This window comes from Marmota marmota, unplaced genomic scaffold, assembly GCF_001458135.2.
Source record: "Marmota marmota marmota unplaced genomic scaffold, marMar, whole genome shotgun sequence".
Taxonomy (NCBI): domain Eukaryota; kingdom Metazoa; phylum Chordata; class Mammalia; order Rodentia; family Sciuridae; genus Marmota; species Marmota marmota.
The window spans coordinates 170,291-193,144 of NW_025999969.1; the positions used below are offsets into that span (position 1 = coordinate 170,291).

At 40.3% G+C, this 22,854-nt stretch overlaps 1 pseudogene; it reads left to right on the forward strand.

Moving 5' to 3' along the window:
• Positions 1-16,116: 16,116 nt before the first annotated feature.
• Positions 16,117-16,817, forward strand: LOC107154259 (annotated as a pseudogene).
• Positions 16,818-22,854: the final 6,037 nt, after the last annotated feature.

A 22,854-nucleotide genomic window follows, 5' to 3' on the forward strand; every position in this document is an offset into this window, starting at 1 on the left:
CTGAGGATGGACTCTCTCTCTCGCTCTCTCTCTCTCTCTCTCTCTCTCTCTCTCTCTCTCTTTCTCTCTCTCCTCCCCTCCTCCTGACCAACCCATGAGCTGAGCAGCTTCTTTCTTCCTCTGGGCCTTTATCCCATGATATTCTGCCTTACCTTGAGCCCCAGCAATGGAGTCAGCTGTCTATGAACTGAGACCCTGAAACCATGAGGCCCAAATAAACTTTTCTTCCTGAAATTTGTTCTTGTTCTTTGGTCACAGCACTGAAAAGTTAGCTAAAACACACTTTATGAACTTTAATGTACTCAATCTTCCCACTAAACCAGTGCAGTTCAGTACTCTATTCTCCATTTAAAAGTCATGAAAGTGAATAAGGTCACACAAAAGCACCCACCATGGTGCCATGCCGTATCCCCTCTGCCCATCCTGAAGGTCACCCCAAAAAATTCACCCCCACACACATACAAAGCATCACTCTGCCTCATCTACGAGTGCATGCCAGCTCACCAGAAATTCTTAGAGAGTTACAACTCCCAAGAATGACCTTCAACCAAGGGCCAGGATTGTGTAGACAGATACATTCCCTCCCTTGTCCCTTGGTGGTTCAATACTGAAGTATATTCTACACCATCTCTCAGAGTATCCCCAGAGCATTGAACTCTAATTGTCCATGGTGTAACTCACTCATCCTCTAAGAGTTTTCCTCTGTCTCATCTATCCCCACCTTGTCACCATGTTATGGTTTAGATATGAAGTGTCCCCCAAAAGTTCATGTGTGACACAATATCTAAGAGAGACTCTCATAACACCCTTTATCTGATGCCCTCTACCCGACCTGGAAATTGAGCCTGCCTATGTGTGTCAAAGTGATTTAGATTCACCAGACAAGTATAGGATATCATATTCTTACTTCCTCAAAGAACAAAGTTTTTGATATTCTGTGGTAGTTAGAAAACAGTTTTTTGAATGTCCTTATGTACTTCATAGTTGAAAGGGGTCATTTGGAGAAATCAATATTTACCTAATTATTATAGCACAAAGCCAAGTGATAACTTGTCTCCTCATTTGTGCGTCACCTGGCTGGTCATGCTAGGTAACCTCACCAGTTCCATGGCTTTAAATGCCACCTATATGTTTACTGTGCCCAAACTTGTTCCTTGACCTTGGCGGCTCCCTGAATTCCATACTTATATACCCAACTGCCTCCTTAACAGCTATACTTGAGGTGTAACAGTTGGGGATCCTCCAACTAAATATATCCCAAGCTAAAATCTTAAAGGAATACGCTAAATATATTACTTTACCAGGCTGACTTTGAACTGAAACACATGAAAAAGAAAATTGGAGTGGTTGACAAAGCTCAATTTCTTGACCTTAGTGGTGTTTACAAGCATGTGTGTGTTTTATGATAATCCACAAAGCTATTTATTTGTTTGGGCCATTTTCTACATCTATTTTATTTGACAATAAAAGGATAACAACAACAATAATAATAATAATAGTCAATATTTATTGAAAACCTACCAGATGCAAGTGCTTAACCAACCACTACCTATTTTTTATTTTTTTTATTTGTTCTTTTTTGATATACATGACAGTAAAGTGTATTTTGACATATTATAACTACATGGATTATAACTTCCCATTCTTGTCATTGTACACGATGCGGAATTTCACTGGTCATGTGTTCATATATGAACATAGGGAATTTATGTCTTTCCTATTCTCATCCCACCTCCCTTCCCTTCATTCCCCTTTGTCTAATCCAATGAACTTCTATTCTTTCACTCTCCACTCTCCCTTGCTGTAGGTTAGCATCCACATATCAGAGAGAACATTTGGCCTTTGTTTTTTGCAATTGGCTTATTTCACTTAGCAAATAGTCTCCAATTCCATCCATTTACCATTAAATGCCATAATTTCATTCTTCTTTATGGCTGAGTAATATTCCATTGCATATATGTACCACATTTTCTTTATCTATTCATCTGTTGAAGGGCACCTACCAACTACTACCTGTATGAATGATTGCAATAATACTTCAAAGTAGGTAGTGTTGTTCCTCAAATTAAAAATATAGAAACTGAGGCTTATAGAGGACTAATGGCTGTGAGGTCACACAGATCCCAGTGCATCTCTTCTCTCACTCAGTTCTTTGATCTTAGGAGACAGAGTTAAGATTTAACCCTACTTTCCAACCCAACAAATGATGTGGAACTGCCACTAAAATTCCATTAAAATAGAGACATACATAAGAACTCTTACAAGGAAGACCATCACCCCCAAGGTTGAATCCTTAGATTCAACAGAAAATGCAAAGGCCCAAGATCCAGGATAAGGAAAAAATTCCTCTTGACCACTAAAGACTGGCCTTCACTGGCAGGCAACTAGAAAACAGACACACTTTGTCTGACAACGATTTTCAAAAGGAATACACTGTTCATCTAGTATTGATATTTTGTGGTAGTGCTAAGAGAAGGAAGAAGGCTTACACCACTCCTAAGAATAAGCATGAGAGAAAGAAGGCTGAGCTCGCTGTGCTTCAGATGAATGTGCCCTGGAGTCTCATGGCAGCCACTTTAACGGACTTTTTATGGCAAGTGTTGTTTCAACAAACCAAAGACAAGTGATTGTATATGAGTTCATAAAAGACATGATCTAACATCAATGAAGATTCAAACCTCATTTGTTCACTCCAAAACCAGGGCATTCTTCTGCTATGATTTTGCAACTACATAGTTTATCTCTAAATATGCTCCATTTTTCTGCCTTGGACCTATGTTTATTCCTTTTGCTTAGAGTCTCAGTCTCCTTTACTGCCTGAAGAAATACTGTGAATTCAGATTGCAAAACAATGCATAGATTTAATAATATTCTTATAAAATTCAAACCAAAAAAAAACATGTATGTTCTAGATGAAGGCTGCCAAACCATAGCACCACTAACACTCAGGTCTGCATAATTCTGTGTTGTGGGTAGCCATCCTGTGTATTATAGAATGTTTAGCAGCAGCCCTGGCTGCTACTACCCACTGGATATGTCCTCTCTCAGTTGTGACAATCAAAAATGTCTCCTGTAATTGCCAAATGTCCCTTAAGTGACAATCCCGACCCCCCCCCCCAGTTGAGAACCTTGGTCCTAGATACATACTTATCAAAACTGTCAACGTTAGGGATGTAGCTTCATAGAAGAGCATGTAGATCTGTCAGAAGTTCCACAGATGCTTAATAAAAGGGAAAAGGAGGACTCCAGTATGAAATTTGAAAGACCAGCAAGTGGAAGAAACTAGAAGATGCCTCCAATGGACCAAATAAGAGCCCATAGGAAGGAGTTGTAGGCAAGTCACCTGCAGACCACATTTAAGAAAGATTCTTAAATCCTTAGAGCTTTCCTGGGCTAGCCTACAATTATCTCAAACAACGCATCACAAAACAATGCCAGAATAGCTGATGGTGCACATCTGTAATCCCAGCTACTTGGGAGGCTGAGTCAGGAGGATTGCAAGTTTGAAGTCAGCTTGGGCAACTTAGGGAGACCCTATCTCAAAATAGAATAAAGAGGGCCACAGCACTTACCTAGCATGTGATAGACCCTGGGTTCAATCCCTAATACTTAAAAAATAAAATAAAAAGTCAATTATTTACCCAATGGCTAATTAGTAGCTGAAATGAGACTGTAGCTCAAGACTTGCAGCTCCTAAATTGGTTTCTTATCCACCCTCTACTGAAGCACCATATTTGGGACTTGTGTGTATTTACTTTTCAGTGTAAGGTAACTGGAATATCCACCCAGGCCTCAAACAAGAGCAGTGTTACCTCCCAGTTTGTGGCCTCACTCTGGCTCCAATTACTACCTGAGGACCCAGAGGACAGAGAAGCTGCCCTTCTACCTCGGGCTAGGGCTCCCCTGTGCATCCTGAGCTCCCAGGGGAAGGGCCCCAGCCTCTCACATTCCCATCCTGCATCCTGGCCTGGCCTCTCCTTCCTGCCTCACTCAAGGCTGCCCAGTGCTCCTAGGCTCCTGTCTATCAATGCCCAGCCCTGGGCCCCTTAGGCCAACCCCTCCTGCCAACCACATCCCATCATAATAATAACAAAAGATAAATAGCTCCATAAATAATAGTGAACCCTTAGGGACTGCCTTAGTCAGAAACAGGAAGTTGGGAAGTTGCTTGAGGAAGAGCTGAAGGCTGAAGCCCAGAACCAAAATCTAAGGGCAAAACTGGATTCAGATGTTCCAGAACTTAATCCCAAGGGGATTATTTCTTTCTCTCTCTCTCTCTCTCTCTCTCTCTCTCTACTAAGGATTGAACCCAGGACCGTGCACATGTTAGCAAGTATTCTACTACTGAATCACATCCCAGAGGAGATTGTTTTTCTAAGATCTGTGTCAAGCCTTTATGTTCATGTACAAATTTCACACACAGTACACAGTTTCCATGGCATAACTTTTCACTTCTGGTCAACATAATAAAAGGCTTATTCTGTGTTCTGGGGTTGTGGCTCAGCGGTAGAGCACTTGCCTGGAATGTGTGAGGCCCTGGGTTCGATCCTAAGCACCGCATATAAATAAATAAAAACTAAAAACTAAAAAAGAAAAAATGAAAGAAAAAAAGGCTTATTCTATATAAATTACAGCTTTTAAAAAACTTTCTATTCAGGGCCACATAGCCTGGTCCCTAAACATCACCCTGGAATGTCCTTTCAGAACCTGAATTTAGGAAAGCCAAATGCTCCCAAGACCCCCACCATGTGGTTCTGATCAACCTCTCCCTGAAACAATGTCCCACAAAATAGGAAGGGATTATTTCTTTTCTTTTTGGGGGAGGTACTGCAGATTGAACTCAGGGGCACTCAACCACTGAGCCACGTCCCCAGCCCTAATTTTTTGTATTTTGAGAAAAGATCTCATTAAGTTGCCTAGTACCTCACCATTGCTGAGGCTGGCTTTGAACTGGCAATCCTCTTGTCTCAGCCTCCCAAGATGCTGGGATTACAGGCATGCACCACCAAGCCCAGGTGGATTATTCCTTAATAAATCCACTTAAGGGTAGCTGTGAACCAAACCAAACCTGGCACAAGTCCGCAGATGATCCCAGAGGAAAAGAGGCAACTGATGACCTAGACTGACCCTCAGAAAAGGGTGAAATCAGGGAAATTTGTTCTTAATGCACCATTCCACATCCCACATATCATCCCATCCCACCCATCCCAAGAAATCCCACATTTCTTTTTTTAAATTTAACTTTTGCTATGGGTTTTCTGCTTATAAAGCAATAATAAAAATACCTTGTTAAAAACTTGGAAAATTCGCCCACCAAGGTGGCACACACCTATAATCCCAGCAGTTTGGTAGGCTGAGGCAGGGGTATCACGAATTCAAAGCCAGCCTCAGCAACTTAGCAAGGCACTAAGCAACTTGGTGAGACTTTGTCTCAAAATGAAATATAAAAAGGACTCGGGATGTGGCTCAGTGGTTAAGTGCCCCTGGATTCAACAGCAGTTATTAAAAAAAAAAAAAAAACTTGGAAAATTTAAAAAAGAATCAAAATTAACATGTAGTATACTGGGGGAGACTCACACCAACTTGAAAGAGTCTATGGTGTTTATTTCTTCCCAACTTTAAGTTCAGTGACATATTATGGTTGAAACTGGCCATGACAGAAGTACTTACATAGACATTGGCAAGTGCTTTCTGTCTTCTTGAGAGCTGGCTGATAAACACTGACCATCATGCCATCATCCTGCCTCACCCTTCTGAGGTTCTCCTTGAATTTGAACCCTCCAGTTCAGTTAAGGCTCTCTTCTGGGATTTCAGAGAAATTCTGCCTAGCCCCCTATCTTAAGATATGTGTATGGAGTCTCATCCCTTATGTCCAAACGAGCTTCGCTGGAATGGAAGCAGAGCAGTACTGGACACTCCTCTGTCTCCCTGCACGCTGACCATCATAGCTCGTGCTGTCCTCCCCATCTAGAACTCAGTATGGACAGCACATTGGTTCCCTCCAGCTTCCATGCCTGCCCTAAGGGTAAATCCAATTTTCCCTTGAAGGGAATTTTTCAACAGATACTATTTTTTTGAAACATTTCACCCCATAGCCTACACTCTTCCCGTTTTGGCATTACATCCTAGTTCCCCCTGGACCAGACTTACTCAGGTGGCAGCCCTTAGGGAGCTGGCCTTTAGGTTTGGGTCTTGTGAAAGAATGCTAACCTTGGGAAGAAGTAAGGAGAGCAAGGTCAGACTCCAGTTCTGGAGGAACAGTCAGAGGACCAAGGCATAGAGATAGGTGTAAGGTTGAAGCAAGGTCAGTTATTGATGGTTTTTTTGTTTTGTTTTGTTTTGTTTTTTGTTTTTTTTAGCACAGGTCAATGTTTCAGTTTCTACTCAGGTAAATTAAAGATAATAATAGTATCCACCCCACTGTCTTGTAGAAAGGAAGAAATGAATTACCATATGCAAAGCCTCTAGAACAATGACAGGTGGCTGGTATATATTAAGGATTCTGCAAGAGTTAGTTATTATTATTCAAACCTTTCTGAAGAAGAGAAAGTATGTGCATTTCATTCTAAATCTGGCTGCTGGCCTCAGACCAAAAATTCTTTCAGTACAATAGTCTTTGTTAGTATCAATAGGCCATCTATCATCCACATGTTATCCTGGATCAGTTCCAGGTAGTCAAGGGAGCCACATCCATAGACCATCTCCCCAGGGAAATAAACATTTCCTTCACCCCACCCTTTGCATCAGAAATATTATTCTAACCAGAGTCATAACAATTCACAGAAGAATTTGTCCTTCCCCAGGGAAATCTTCCCCAAAGTAACTCAGATTAAAAATGTAATTTAAAGGGCTAGGGACTGTAGCTCAGACGTAGAGTGCTTGCCTACCATGCATGAAATCTTGAGTTTAATTCCTAATACCAAACATACGCGCGCGCGCGCACACACACACACACACACACACACACACAAAGCAACTTGAAAAAATGTTACAGATGATATAATAAAGAGCATCAATTATTGAGATGTTCCTGGGGTAAGTGTTCTATATGTGTCCTATCTCCTTTTATCCTGATAACTTGATAATATTGATTACTTTGCTGTTTTATACCTGTTACTGAAATCTCGGTCCTTGTCCCAGTTTCCAATCCAATAACGAGGACACCATTTTAAGAAAAAAGAAATTCTATTACTTTGCTAGCAAAGGAGAAACACAGGGAACTTCTGTCCCAGAAGCTGTGATTCTGCCCATCAAGGGGAACAGGGGACTTTTAAAGAGGTGATTCAAAGGCTATATTCCACGTGTTCTCTGTTCAGAGTTGTAACTCACTTGTTAATCTGGGAGACAGTCATTTCTGAGATCTTCTGGTGCCATCCCCAAGTATGAATTACTTTGTTCCTGTGGTGGGTGTGTGCTTTAAGGACAAATAACTTTTGCCCAGGATGGGGAAAAAAGGTAATCCTGTTTCCCCTGAGATTAGAGAAAGGGAAAGATTAAGGAGGAGGAGGGAGAGAGGAAGAAAAAAGAAAAGATGGACATTTTAAAAATAAGTCACAGTGGCTAAGCAGCAAGGGCTATATTCAAAGCATAAAGTAGACCACTGTTATATAACCAAGGAAACCAAGACGCAAAATTGAAGTTGGGCGCTTTGTCCCAAGTCACATAGGCTGTACTAGGTAAGTTGGTTATAGTATTTGACCTTTTTCTTCTTCTTCTTCTTCTTCTTCTTCTTCTTCTTCTTCTTCTTCTTCTTCTTCTTCTTCCTTTCTTTATTTTTATTTTATTTTATTTATTTATTTATTTTTTTGGTACTGGGATTGAACAGAAATGCTTTGCCATTGAGCTCCATCCCTAGCTCCTTTTTTTTTTTTTTAATCTTTTTTATTTTGACACAGGGTCTCACTAAGTTTCTTGGAGCCTCACTAAGTTGCTGAGACTGACCTGAAACTTGCGAGGTCTTTGGCTTTAGACTCCTGAATTCCTGGGATTGCAAGTGTGCACCACTATGCCCAGCTCCTTTGTTTTTAAAATATTTATAGTTGGACACAATACCTTTATTTTATTTATTTATTTTTATGTGATGCTGGGGATTGAATCCAGGAGCACTTAACCACTGATTCACATCTCAAGTCCTTTCTGTGTTTTGTTTTGGTTTGGTTTGGTTTTTCAGGAGATACCAGAGATTGAACTCAGGGGCACTCAACCACAGAGCCCCATCCACGACACTGTTTTGCAAAGGATAGAACTAGGGCCTTGCATGTGCTAGGTGAGTGCTCTACCCATGAGCCACAATCCCAGCCCCTCCCTTGCTCTATTCTAATGGAAAGTTGCCAGTCCATATCCTCTGTTGTGAAGGAAGTCATTTCTGATATCACACAACTCTTGTCATTTCTCCTTGTTATTTGATCTAGAGAAGGTGCCATCATCCAAGACAGCCAAATCTAGAGACTAGTTCAAGGATGCGCACCTGGCGCACAAAGATTATATGAGACTATCGAAGTCCCTCTTTTTCTATAATTTGAAATAAGCACAGAAACCAGGCCCAGCGGCATACGCTTTTAATCCCAAGGGCTTGGGAGGCTGAAACAGGAGGATCACAAATTCAAAGCCAGCCTCATCAATTTAGCAAAGACCTAAGAAACTTATTGAAAATTATTTCAAAATAAAAAGGACTTAGAGCGGGGCGCAGTGGTGCACACCTGTAATCCCAGCAGCTGGGGAGGCTGAGGCAGGAGGGTCACAAGCTCAAAGCCAGCCTCAGCAAAAGTGAGGTACTAAGCAACTCAGTGAGACCTTGTCTCTAAATAAAATACAAAACAGGGTTGGGGGTGGGGCTCAGTGGTTGAGCACTCCTGAATTCAATCCCTGGTTTCTCCTGAAAAAAAAAACATAAAAGACTTAAGATGTGGCTCAGTGGTTAAGTGCTCCTGGGTTCAATCCCCAGTACTAAAGGAAGAAAAAAGAAAGAGAGAGAGAAAGGAAGAAAAGAAGGAAGGAATGAAGGGGTACAGAAGGAGTTTGTCATTTAGATTCTGACGTAGGTTCTAGGGACTCTCAGCACATAGAAGCCCATTTTTGGGGTATCTTTTCTGAAAGCCTAACAGAGTCTAAAGAAAAAATAATAATAATTTTTAACAATGTCCCTATGCCTGTAGCAAGAGGGAGAGCTCTACTTCTCAGAACTGGAATTGGGGATGAGAACAGGAATGTTCCTACCAGGGGAAGAAAGCCAAATCAGTTTGATGCTAAATTGGCTTAGGCAACCCCATGTTTCTATGCAGATCTACCACCTTCCAAATTGGAACTTGGTGTCCTGAGCAGATCTATGCAACATGAGGGAGCCACTGTGAGCTATGGTCAGGTTCAAGATCCAAGTGTCTCCCTGATGATTGAGGTCTTCAAAAAACCCAATAAGCAGCAATCCTTTCCCTTTCATCCTGAAGATGCACCAATTGAAAAATGTAAATTTTTTAAAAAATAGTTAAGAGGTAAAGGCCAAATACTTTATTAACAGCTAAGTTGGAATGTCATACTGTATAATCAATAGATTATCCACTCAGTTATGGCAACAGTGGACTGGGTCTGGTCCATGCCTCCCACCTAATCCCCAGAATTGCAAGGTAGAAGGCATGTTAGAGCAGCCAGTCCCCAAAAGAAGAGGAGAGGAGCCTAGGCCATATATTCACAGTTTCTAGTTCCTAACTCATCCTTTTCCCTAAGGCAGAGTGAGGGAGTCATATGAGGATACAGAAAGGCAGAAGCAGAAGGCTAATGCAGAGAAACATGAGATGTGGGAGCCAGCTCCTACCATGAGTTCACATATTTGGCATCCAGTTGATTAAGCAAGCTCCATACAAGGTACCATGCTGTCCCGTGTACCTTTGAGTGTGGTCCAAGTTTATTGTGTCTAGCAACAGATCAAGACTCAATGATTTTTAGCAGAAATTAAATGTATAAACAGAATATCAGGAGTATAATTCTTGTTCAGATTCTGGATTTTAAAAAGAAAAACAATGCTCATATTCATAGCAGCATCATTTACCATAACCCAAAAGTGAAAGCAATCTAAATGTCCATCAAAAAATGAATGAATAAACAAAGTGTGGAAAATACATAGAATGGAATATTATTCCACCTTAAAAAAGGGAGAAAATTTTGACACACACCACACCATGGTAGAAGAAGACAATGCTGAGTGAAATAAGTCATCACAAAAAGGCACTGCGTGATTCTATTTATACAAGGTACCTAGAGTGGTCAATTCATAGAGATAGAAAGTATAATGGCACACATTAAAACTGCACTGAGATTCCATCTCACTCCAGTCATAATGGCAATCATCAAGAATACAGGAACAATAAATGTTGGTGAGGATGTGGGGAGAAAGGTACACTCACACATAGCTAGTGGGACTGCAAATTGGTGCAACCACTGAGGAAAGCAGTAAGGAGACTCCTCAGAGAACTTGGAATGGACCCTCCATTTGACCCAGATATCCCCATTCCTCAGTATATACTCAAAAGACTTGAAATCAGTGTGTTATAGTGATGCAGCCACATCAATGCTTATAGCAGCTCAATTCACAATAGCTAAGTTATGTAACCAACCTTGATGCCCTCCAACAGATGAATCAATTAAGAAAATCTGCTATATATCCACAATGGAATATTACTTAGCCATAGAGAAGAATGAAATTATGTCATTTGCCTGTAAATGGATGGAACTGGAGACTATCATGCTAAGTGAAATAAGCCAATCTCAAAAAAAAAAAAAAAAAAAACAAAGGTAAAATGTTCTCTCTGATATGTGGATGCTAACACACACTAAGGGCAGGGGAGAACAGAAGTTCATTGGATTAGACAGGGGAATGAAGGGAAGGGAGAGGGGATGGGAATAGGAAAGAGTAGCAGGAATCAGACATAACTTTCCTATTTCATATATGAATACACAACCAGTATAACTCCACATCATGTACAACCACAAGAATGGGATCCTAATTAGAATAAATGATACTCTGTGTATGTATAACATTTCAAAATACATTCTATTGTCGTGTGTATCTAAAAATAACAATTTAAAAAAAAGAAAGTAGAATGGCAGTTGCCAGGGGTTGAGGAGAGAGAGAAATGGAAGTTAGTGTGCAGTGGGTACAGAGTTCAGTTTTGCAAAACAAAAAGAGTTTTGGAGGGACTGGCTGCATGACCATGTGAACATATTTAACACTATTGAACTATACACTTAAAAATGTTTAGATTTTTTTCAAAAAGTAAAATAAAACAGGCAAGACATTTGGGGGTTTTGTATTTTTTTTTTTGATTCAACATGTAAGGAATATTGGGCACAGGAGATTCCAGCATTCTAAAAGTATTTACATCAAGTATTTTGTGTTTTAAAATATTTCTAGATGAAATGATATTGAATTTGATCTTGGATTTGAAATAGAAAATTAATGAAAGTTGAGTCCTGGGATATTTAAAACTATCTAGAGCATTTTCAAATTTATGTGTGAAATGATCTAGCACAAAAGTGTTATTGAAAGTCTGGATATGGGCTGGGGATGTGGCTCAAGCGGTAGCGCGCTCGCCTGGCATGCGTGCGGCCCGGGTTCGATCCTCAGCACCACGTACAAACAAAGATGTTGTGTCTGCCGAAAAACTAAAAATAAATAAATAAATTCTCTCTCTCTCTCTCTCTCTCTCTCTCTCTCTCTCTCTCTCTCCCCCTCTCCTCTCTCTTTAAAAAAAGAAAAAAGAAAAAAAAGAAAGTCTGGATATGGACTGGGGTTGTGGCTCAGCAGTAGAGCACTTTCCTGGCATATGTGAGGCACTGGGTTCAATACTCAGCACCACATACAAATAAATAAATAAAATTAAGTTATTGTGTCCATCTACAACTAAAAAAAATTAAAGTCTGATTATATTGCTTCCTCAAAAAAGCAAGCAATAAGAACATTTTCAGAAAGTAAGGAATATGAATGGACTTGAGTATAAACTAAACTTGGTGATATATCAAGGCTACATTTCTTACGTGTGATAATGGCATTGTGGCTTTGTAGGAGAATGACCTTGTTTGCAGGAGACTCATGTTGTTTTAGAGGTGAAATACCATGACATCTGCCATTTACTCATCAAAAGAAAGTATTTTATATAAAGAGTGAAATAAAGTAAAGGACACGTGGGAACTTGTTATACTTTAATATTTTAAATTTAAAATTTTTGAGGAGCTGCATGAAGATCAAAATGGGTGATGTATGGTTTGGATATGGTTTGTCTCCCAAAAGTTCATGAGCCAGAAGCTTGGTCCCCAGTGTGGCAGTGTTGAGAGGTGGTGGTGTCTTCAAGAGGTGGAGCCTAGTAGGAGGTTATTAGTCCTTTACAAGGGACTTCTGTTTTGTAGGAATGTATTCCTACCTCTTCAGGATTTCCCACGAAGCAGGTTGTTATAAGCAAGCCTGGCACCTCCCTCTGAATCTCTCCTCCACGTGCACTGTCACAGTGATGCCATCTACCATAAGGCCCTCACCAAAGCCAAGCAGATATAGGCACCACACACAGACCATACTCTTAAACCTTTATAACTTTGAGCTAAATAAACCTCTTTTCTTTATAAATCATAAGCCTCAAGTATTTTGTTATACCAACATAAAACAGACCAAAAGAAATGAGTGACTAGGCTTGAAAGATGAAGGCAACAAGGCTCAATATCTCTCAAAGGATTGACCTGATGAGGAAACCACTTTCATCACCCCTAAGTGTTAGATTCTACAGCTTACACCTCTGATACTGCTGGTGGAGTTTACTGAATGCCACCGCCACCTGTGTCCACTGTCATTACTTCCCCACGAACTCAGTCTTACTCTGGTTGTACTAGAATTAATATTGTGAACCTGCTCAGCTAAGGATAAGATCAAGACATAGCAGCAGGTAGGGAATTAGGGGATGGGGACTTCCAATCAATCTCATTCTGAAACAACCAGATGTCCTTTTCACCCTTAAGATACTTCATCCAGGGTAAAGAAATGCGGTCAAGTCTGTTTGAAATCTCAAGCTACAGAATTTCAATACATCTTTAGATGAGGGGTGGAAAACAAGGAAATGAAAGGTTAATAAAATCTACTTTTTTCAATATCTCCATTTCAAGAGAAGTTTTCATATGTATCAACAGAGCTATCACCCCCTTTATCCAGAGATCTCTGAATTAACTAAAGTTTTTCTAGACTTGACATCTTAAATCTGATGCAATAATATAATGCAGTAGCTCTGATCTAAACATTTTAAAGGTTCAAAAGACACTTAAGAAGAACTTTCAGAGAAACCCAAGTTTGGATTAACAGCACTGCTGGTCAGCATTGTGCATGTACACCAACGAAAAGAGAACATATTAAAAAGATGTCCTAAAAAGCCAACGTAGCATATCCATAATAGTGTTAATTATCACATTAACCCTTCCTGGTGCAAATGTGATAAGAGAAGTTAAGGGCGAAGAAATTCACAAATTGAAACTCCCTGGGGCCAGGTGCACTCCTATAATTCCAGAAGCTCTGGATGCTGAGACAGGGAGATCACAAGTTCAAAGCCAGCCTCAGCAAAAGTGAGGCACTGAGCAATTCAGTGAGTCCCTGTCTCTAAATAAAACACAAAATAGGTCTGGGGATATGGCTCAGTGGCAGAGTGCCCCTGAGTTCTATCCCTAGTACCTCCACACACACACTAAATAAAAGGGGAGCTGGGAATATGCCTAAGTGATTAAATACCCTTGGGTTCAATTTCTGGTAGCAAAAAACAAAGAAGAAGAAGAAGAAGAAGGAGGAGGAGGAGGAGGAGGAGGAGGAGGAGGAGAAGGAAGGAAGGAAGGAAGGAAGGAAGGAAGGAAGGAAGGAAGGAAGGAAGGAAGAAAGGAAGAAAGAAAAGTGAGACTACTTCTGAATATTCTATGGAACTTTTACAAATTCCTCCTTCAGGGTGGTGTATGGGACACCACACTCTCAGAAGGATGATTGGGATTTTAAGCACTCCTAGCTGAAGAAAGAATTCTAATATGAAAATCTGTCACCCCATTTTTATGGGTTTAGGGGCCCTGTATGAGGAAGCAGGAAAACAAAAGATCTTTGGAAAATGCACAAACTCTACAGTCAGACAGACCTGAATTTAATTTCTACTTATTGCATTTACCAGAGTGTGGTCTTGGGTAATTTGCTCAATGTTTTTGGATCCTCGGTTTCTCAACTTATAAAATGGACTTGAAGTTGGGGCTTAAAAGGTCTCAACTCACAGCATTGTGGGGTTATTAAATGAAAGATCGTCATGGAAAGTTCTTAGTGCTGCACCTGACATAGAGGAATGCTAAGTAAAGAGCAGCTACAGTTAAATGAGGAAATTTTCAAATAGACAATGAAGAGCGGAGACATGAATTTCCTCCAGACTTAATGAGAACCATTTTGGCTACTAGACTGACCGACATGTAAATAATTTCTAACTCTCTCAAAATAACCCCCTTCAACGGAAAGTCACCTCTGTGTCTAAACTGAACAAAGTATACCCCTTTCACAGGCTGCCCCTTCCTCTTCCTCTGTAGGCTCTGTTCTGAGTCATCACCTATCCAAGAAAATACCAAAGAAAAGGATATTCAGGCAGGTCTTTTTCCAAAAAATAAGTTTAATTGATATTTATTAAATATCAAGGATGTGCCAGCCACAGTGCTGGACACCAAGGGATACAGAAGTGAATAAATACTGCCCACCAGCCTTGCCCTCAAGGAGCTTCCAGCCTCATAGGACCAACAAGTGAACAGAAAAATTCTGAGTGTGGAACGGCAGTCTACCGTGAGAAAAAAAAAAATCCTAAATTATATAGAGTCTGTGAGACACAAGCTATAATCATGTTTCTAGCATTTAAACTGGTCTTCAATTTACTTCTTTTCCTTAAGAATAAACACGCAGCAAGTGGGTGCTCACAGCTGCAGACGTGTTTTGCAGGGTGCTGCTGGCCTGGGCTGCCTTGAATTTCCCAGTGAGGACGCATTGATGGACCCTCCCCTGGAGAAGGTGGTCCACAGGGGAGCAGCAGCTGTTCCCACAATGAGCCTAGTATTTGAAGTTGTGCTCTACTTTCCCTAAAAACCCACTCTTATTGTAGACTTCTAAGAGAAGCTGTAGAATATAATGGTTCAGGGAAGTACACACCGTCAGATGGATTGAGTTTAATAAATTGAGTTGAATCCCATCTTCATCACTTACTTCATGTGACCTTGGACAAGTTAGTTAAACTCCATGTGGCTAAGTGGTTAAATATACCCCTGGGTTCAATCCCTGGTACCAAAAAGAAGAAGGAGAAGGAGGAGGAGGAGGAAGAAGAGGAGGAGGAGGAGGAGGAGGAGGAGGAGGAGAAAAGGAGGAAAGAAAGGAAGAAAGTAAGACTCCTTTCTCACTTCTGAATACTCTATGGATCTTTTATAAATTCACACTTGTTAGACAGGATTGATAGTAATTGCACCTATCTCGTAGGGTTGACGAGATCTTCCATGAAATATTCCCAGTAAATGTTATTTTAGTTCTTTTCCTTTATAATATACAGTTGGAAGATAAAAATCCAATGGACAATCCATGAAGGATAGTTATATCACAACTCCAAGCCTGCCAAGCTGTTTCCATGGGTGTCTTAATTACATAAAGCTCTCACACCTGTAGTCCACTGCAATTATCCTCAAATTGTGGGCCTGGGAAGAGCATCACCTGAGCATTTGTTAGAAAGGCAAATTCGCAGACCCACTCTAGCTCCACAGAGTCAGAAATTCCTGGGATGAGCCCAGAAACTCAGGTTTTAATGAACCATCCTGGTGATTCTGATATTCACTAAAGTTGGAGAACCAGCAGCCCAATGTTTAAGATCAAAGGCCCTGAAAATAGCCTGTGTGGGTTCAAATCCAAGCTCTGCCACTATTCAGCTGTGTAAACTTCAACAAGCTGCTTAACCTCTCTATCCCTCAATTTCCTACCTAATAAATAAATAAATAAACAAACAAATAATTTTAAATAGAGAGATATAAACTACTTTCTATATCATTGTTAGGTTATTGTTAGAATTTAGTGAGTTGAGCAGGACTTCCACTCGTGCATGACGCAAGCGGAGCCGGAGACGAAACCAGAGGCCAAACTCCGGATCTGACAAGATAGCCAGGCTGCCCTACAGGATCATCAAGGAAACCCAGCATTTTCTGGCAGAACCAGATCCTGGCATGAAAGCATAACCATATGAGAGCAACGCCTGTTATTTTCTTATACTCAAATTGCTGGCCCCCAGGTTTCCCCCTTTGAGGGAGGGACTTTTAAGCTTGAACTACTCCTTCCAGAACAATACCCAATGGCAGCACCTAAAGTACATTTCATGACCAAAATTTATCATCCTAATGTAGACAAGTTGGGAAGAATATGTCTGATATTGAAAGATAAGTGGTCTCCAGCACTGCAGATCTGCACAGTTCTGCTATGGATCCAGGCTTTGTTAAGTGCTCCTAATCCAGATGATCCGTTAGCAAATGATGTAGCGGAGCAGTGGAAGACCAACCAAGACCAAGCCACAGAAACAGCTAGAGCATGGACTAGTCTATATGATATGAATAATATTCAAATCCATCTGATCATCAAGTGTGCTTCACTTCTCCTGTTCTGCCAAGACGTCTTCCTTTTTTGTTTGCATTTAATGGACACAGTCTTAATAGAAACATTACAAAATGAAAGCTCAGACATCTTCAGTTCTTTGGTGATTAAATGCACATTAGCAAATCTTTGCTTTGTCCTGATTTACTGTTGTAAAGCTTGAGCCAAGGGCTGGGTTGTAGCTCAGTGGTTGAGTGCTTGCCTCACATATGTGAGGCACTGGGTTCAATCCTCAGCACCACATAAGAAAACAAATACATAAACAAAGATATGGTGTCCATCTACACCTAAAAAAATGTTTTAAAAAAAAAAATATATAAGCTGTGGCTAGAAGTTGGATTATTGCGAAATGTTTAAAAGCAGTGGCTCTCTGCTTATAAAAGCCCCCATCATGGCTTAAGTATAAAGCACTGTGAATGAAGGTAGCTGTCAGGGTTAGCTGCCAGGAGTAAGGGTGTTTTGTTTTGTTTTTGTTTTTGTTTTGAGGGGAAAGGTAGTTTTATTTTAATTTTATGGGCTCCTTTCTCCCCCCTTTATAGTGAACTAATTGCATTGGTTAAAAGCAGCTAACCAGTTCTTTAGAATATGCACTGTAGTCAAGTCTAACTGCATTTAGATTCTGTAGATGGACAAGCTTGATTGTTTGAATTAAAATGGGAACATTAAACAAACAAACATCACAGCCCTCACTAACAACATTGTGATTTTGCTGTCAGGTATAGATTCCCCCCTTCAAAAATAAAAGAAAAAAAAACTTGCAATCATTTTGTATGGCTTGTCTGGAAATTTCCGTAAGTCTTATGTTTTTCTAAAATATTTTTTGTTATTCTTTCAAAAAAAAAGAAATAAGTGAGTTAGATAGTACCTTTTATCAGTCAGGGTCCAATTAGGAGATGGAAACCAGAATCAGTTATTTTAACAGACAGCATTTAATATAGAGAATGTTCAGGTAATAATTGTTAACTCTGTAACTGAAAAAGCAAAAAAAAAAAGAAGAAGAAGGATAAAACACCAAGTTATTGCAATAGTAACAATTGCAGGAAGCAGCTTATAGGGATGGGGGAACAAAGGGAAGAAATTGAAATTATTGAAACTTAGAAGTTCAGAAGAGATTCTGGTGCATGGGATTGGGGTCAGACATGTGAGGAGGAGGTACCAGCTGGCTATTGCTGGTGTCATTTTGAAGATGTGAAGTGACCGGCCTTTGCAAACTGTAACTGCCTCTGCCAGCGAAGTAGCACCATTGTAGCAGCATTGCTGGTTGATGACAACAGGAATAAGAAACCAACCAGAAACTGACTCCTCCCTTTTTCAACTAGCCCTGCAGTCTCCCTTTGTCATTTACTTAAGAGGCTAACAGGAAGAGGGTGGCAAAGAAGTGTAATTTGTAGAGTCCTAACCCTAACCCTCACAAAGCCAAATGTGGAAGAGTGAGATGATAGCGTAATAACTATAAACAGAAACTTATTGAGCACAAGACATTTGGTAATTGCTAGAGATGCAACACTGGAGTTCACACGGTCCAGTTTCAAAGATCTCAACTAATATCTCAGAACCTAGACAAGCAATGACAATGTAGAGTAAGTGCAACAATGGGAGTCATACCAGATATTTGGGGAGCCTAAAATAGGTGAACTTGACTTAGACTTGAGGAAGTTAGAGAAAGCTTTCAAGGAGGAAATAACATCCAAGTTGAAAGCTTAAAAATAGGACATTAGCAAACATGCTAAACAAAAGGGCTCACAAGAACAAAGACCTACAGATGAGGGAACAAAGAGCATCCAAAGAACTAAAGAAAGATGATAATGGCATGAAAGTTGAAGTGGCCAACAGGTAAAGCTAAAGAAGGGTCAGCAGAACTATGTCCCCAAGAGAAGTGTGAACCACAGCACCCTGAACAGTAACTGGAGGGTAGTGTACAACCACTAGCCTTTTTTTAAAACCCAATTGACAATCATGTGTGCTTTAAGATCGGCTCCAGATGCCACAAGAAAGATTGCTTGAGTGAAGTAAGACAGGAGGTGGGGAAATCGGAAAACAGCTTCCTGTTGACCAGATCTGAAAATGGCTTCCTGTTGGCCAACCCAGTAAGAGATGATGGAGGTCTGATACAGGAAAGTGGCCTAGGAATGGAGAATGTGAATGGACTCAAGGAATATTAAAAAGGTAGAGCCAACAGGATTTGGTAAATGACTAGAGGCAGGCAGTAAGGAACAAGGTAGAAATAAAACTGAGAGGAATCAAGAAAAATGCCCAAGTTTCTACTTTGGGAAACTGAACAGATGTTGCTATCCTCTACTGGGATGGGGTCGCAGGAAGCAGAGTAGGTTTAAGGAAGGAGATGATGGGTTGAATGTAGACAGGTTGAGTGTAAAGTGTACAAGGGCCATTCTTAGGGAGAGGAACTGTAGGTGATTAGATTCTCTGCAAACCTAGCTTGGCTTAAATGCCCCCCTCAAAAAAAGAAAAAGAAAGAAAAGAGAAAAAAAATCCTGTTGATATTTAATGCCATTGTAAGGTATTTAAGAGATGGGACCATATGGAACCTTGGGAAGTGATTGGGACATGAGAGTTTTGCCTTCATGAATGGTTTAATCCATTCTTGAATTAATGAATTATTGATAAAGTAGGCTCGTTATTAAAAAATAGGCTTATTATTGGAATTTTTATTCTTCAAAGGAAAATTCTAAGTTCCACAACAGGAAATCAGATTTCTAAATATGAAAATATTGCAGGTTTAATATCAGAAAATATTATAATTAAAACATTTTGATAAGTGGTGATTTTTAATTCAGACATTCCTACACATAAGGCTCTTCTGAGTGAATTTTGACCTGTATTGGGGTGTAGACACTGTACTATTCCACAGTAGTGAAGTGACAGCCTTGGAGGAGGTGAAGTATTTTCAGGTGTACAGCTACTTTCCACAAAACCAGGGGTGTTGAGCCCTGTAGAAGACCTTGAGTGAAACTGCACCTTTGAGAGTGAGAGAATCAGAGAGCCAGAGCCCAACCCAAAGGAAGTATATCTATTGAGAGAGTTTCAAGAAGACCTCTCCCCCCGGGAAGCATGCATCCATCACCCCATTCCGCCTGGGTAGGTTTGCCTCTCATTTGCTCCCATAGAACTCTGAGCTTCTCTGTCATGGCACTTGACACTCCTTATTGGAAATATCTGTTCAAGTGACCATTTCCCTGCTAGACCTATGCAATGTGAGGGCAGAAACTGTGTCTTGTACATTTGTAAGAACACTCTATTATTAAGAAAGTCACTTTGATACTTACACACAGATAAGCATGCAATTTTATAAAATCATATCCTACTGACATAAGATCCAGCCCCTGAAAAGTCCTTTTTATATATGCCCCAAATAAATGTGACTTTCTCCCTGGTTAACCACTATATTAAGTTTGCCCCATTTTTAAAAAAATCTACCTCCGTGGGGCCCGATTCACATATATATCAATTTAAAAGGTATTCATTGAGTGCATATTCCTGGGAGGCACTGTGCAAAAGGCAGGATATATAGCATTGAACATGATAGACCCAGGCCATCATTGATGTTATAATCTAATGTCCACTGATACCTACTCACCTCCAAAATCCCAGAGATTCTGAACCTATCTCATAAGCATAATATACTTCTGTCTTTGAAAGTATAATACATCTATAAGACAAGCCCATGTTTATTCAGAAACATCTGGAAATTTGCCATCCAAATTTAAATAACAAGTCTGCTAAAAGTATTTTAATTTTCTCCCGGCTACAGGGAACTGATCAGTCCAAAGGGATCCAGAGTAAGGTACATCCAAGTGTCTCTTGTCTTATTCAAGTACCCACATAGGAGTGTCTCATCCTGATCAGCATCTCAAGATAGCCCAAGGGAGACATTGAGGCCCACCCTCGTACTGCATCATTTGCTGAGGTCTTTTAGCCTGCTTACCTGACACCTGTGTGAATTTAGGAATGGTGCTCCTCCGGACAGACACATAAAAATACATCACTTCCTCCCCATGAGTTGCAACCCCACCTAATGTGCACAGTTTGGTGAGTAGAGTTTAGTTAGGATCTCAATCCAATGTGTCCCCTCAGCATAGTTTCATGCCGAGGCCCCACTGCCAACTCCCTATAAAATGGGTACAAAATATGTCAGTACATGTCCATTACAGATGTTTCAAATTAGCACTCATAAATAGGGAAACCAATTTTCAGAAATTACTAAACTCTATGGAAATTCTAAAATTCCAACAGCAGCCACAGGAACTTAAAATGTGACTCAAACTCATTGAATTTCTTCCACGATTGCAACTTATTTCCTCCAAATAACTCTGCAGCTCTTCAAAACCTGTGACTTCACCAAGCTCTGAGCAATTCAGAAATGGAAAATGAGCACAGTCTCCAGTTGTGCCGTCTGGGACACAGGCTCTGTGCCTGTCTGGACAAGTATCAAGGTCAGTGTTCCGACAGCCTGCCAAAGTTATCACTAAGGAAATACAGCCCAGGGGCCTTTGAGTCTCACCGAGGTTAAGTTCCCAATAAGTCATTTTGTTTTGTTTTTTTCAAGAACCAAGTCAAGAAATACACGTTATATTTTTAAAAAATATAACCACGTTATATTTTTAAAAAATTTTTATTTGTTTTTTTTAATTATACATGAAAGTAGAATGTATTTTGAGATATCATACATACATGGAGTATAGCTTCCCATTCTTATGATTGTACATGATATGGCATTACACTGGTTGTGTATTCATATATGAACATAGGAAAGCTATATCTGATTCATTTTATTATCTTTACATATTATATTAATGGTCTAGACTATCTGGGTTCAACTGCTTCCAAATGCATGTAAACCGATAAAATGACTTAGAGCACAAGCATAAAGAAAATACACAATCTTGATCATTTCCCCCATCTCATCTTTTGTCAGCCAGGATAGTCCACCTGACCCTTTAAGATCTAGATAAGACAGGTTCTAATCCCAATTCCACATCCTGTGGAAAGTCCAGGGCTCTCCAGGAAATTTCTGCAAATGGAGTAGCACAGAATACACTGTACTCACAACTTCTTCAACTCTGATTCCCAGCCTCCCCTGAACTGGGCTCTCCATTCAGGCCCCTAGGTCTGTTCCTTTATCTTGCTCCTGGTATTATGCATATGGCATCTGCCCTTTCGCTTGTGACTCCTGGAAGCCACTGAGGTCACAACTGGCATCATAATGCTGCCCTATACCAGCTCAGACATTCATGTATACAACCTGTTCTCCAAGTCCCTTTGGACACCCAGAACAGCATCTTGCCACCCACACCTGGCCCAGGACACCAGGAATAAATGGGCTATTTTCACCTTCAGCAGAGGCCCTGACTTCTTAGTTTGCTTTAACAACATTCATCCTCTTTGCAGACAGCTGCTGTTTCAAAGAGCCATTTTCTTTTTCTTCTACTTTTCTGATGAATGGGGCAATGTAAATCAGGCACAAGAACCTCTTTCTTCAGCTTGAATAAACAGTGGAAAACTTTTTTACTGCACTCAGGTTTTCCAAACTTAAAGTTCCCAAATTATGAACTGCCAGGTGGTTTGGCCTGACTGGTTTAGAGTTCTAACTACTTAGGTTTAAAACTGAAAGTGTTTTAGCATTTAAATCTTGGTCAGGCCACAGCCTGAGGTCTGACAGGCCCCATTTCATTGATGAGCTCTGTGTTAACAGTCTGTCTCGGGGTACTGCCTTGTCCAGGCTCATGCCACTTGCCCTGTTCTCTCTACTTTCACATCAGAAGCAGAAAAAAGGAAGATTCTAATTTGCTACATTATCTGAAAAAAATAAAAAGGGGCATGCAATTTTATAAAATCATATCCTACTGACATAAGATCCATGCACAAGACATCATATGATTTGATATCAAGCTCCTTGATCCATTTTGAGTTAACTTTTGTGCATGGCGAGAGAAGGGGGTTCAGTTTCATTTTGTTGCATATGGATTTCCAGTTTTCCCAGCACCATTTGTTGAAGATGCTATCCTTCCTCCATTGCATGCTTTTAGCCCCTTTATCAAATATAAGATAGTTGTAACTTTGTGGATTAGTCTCTGTGTCCTCTATTCTGTACCATTGGTCCACCCACCTGTTTTGGTACCAGTACCATGCTGTTTTTGTTACTATTGCTCTGTAGTATAGTTTGAAATCTGGTATCGCTATGC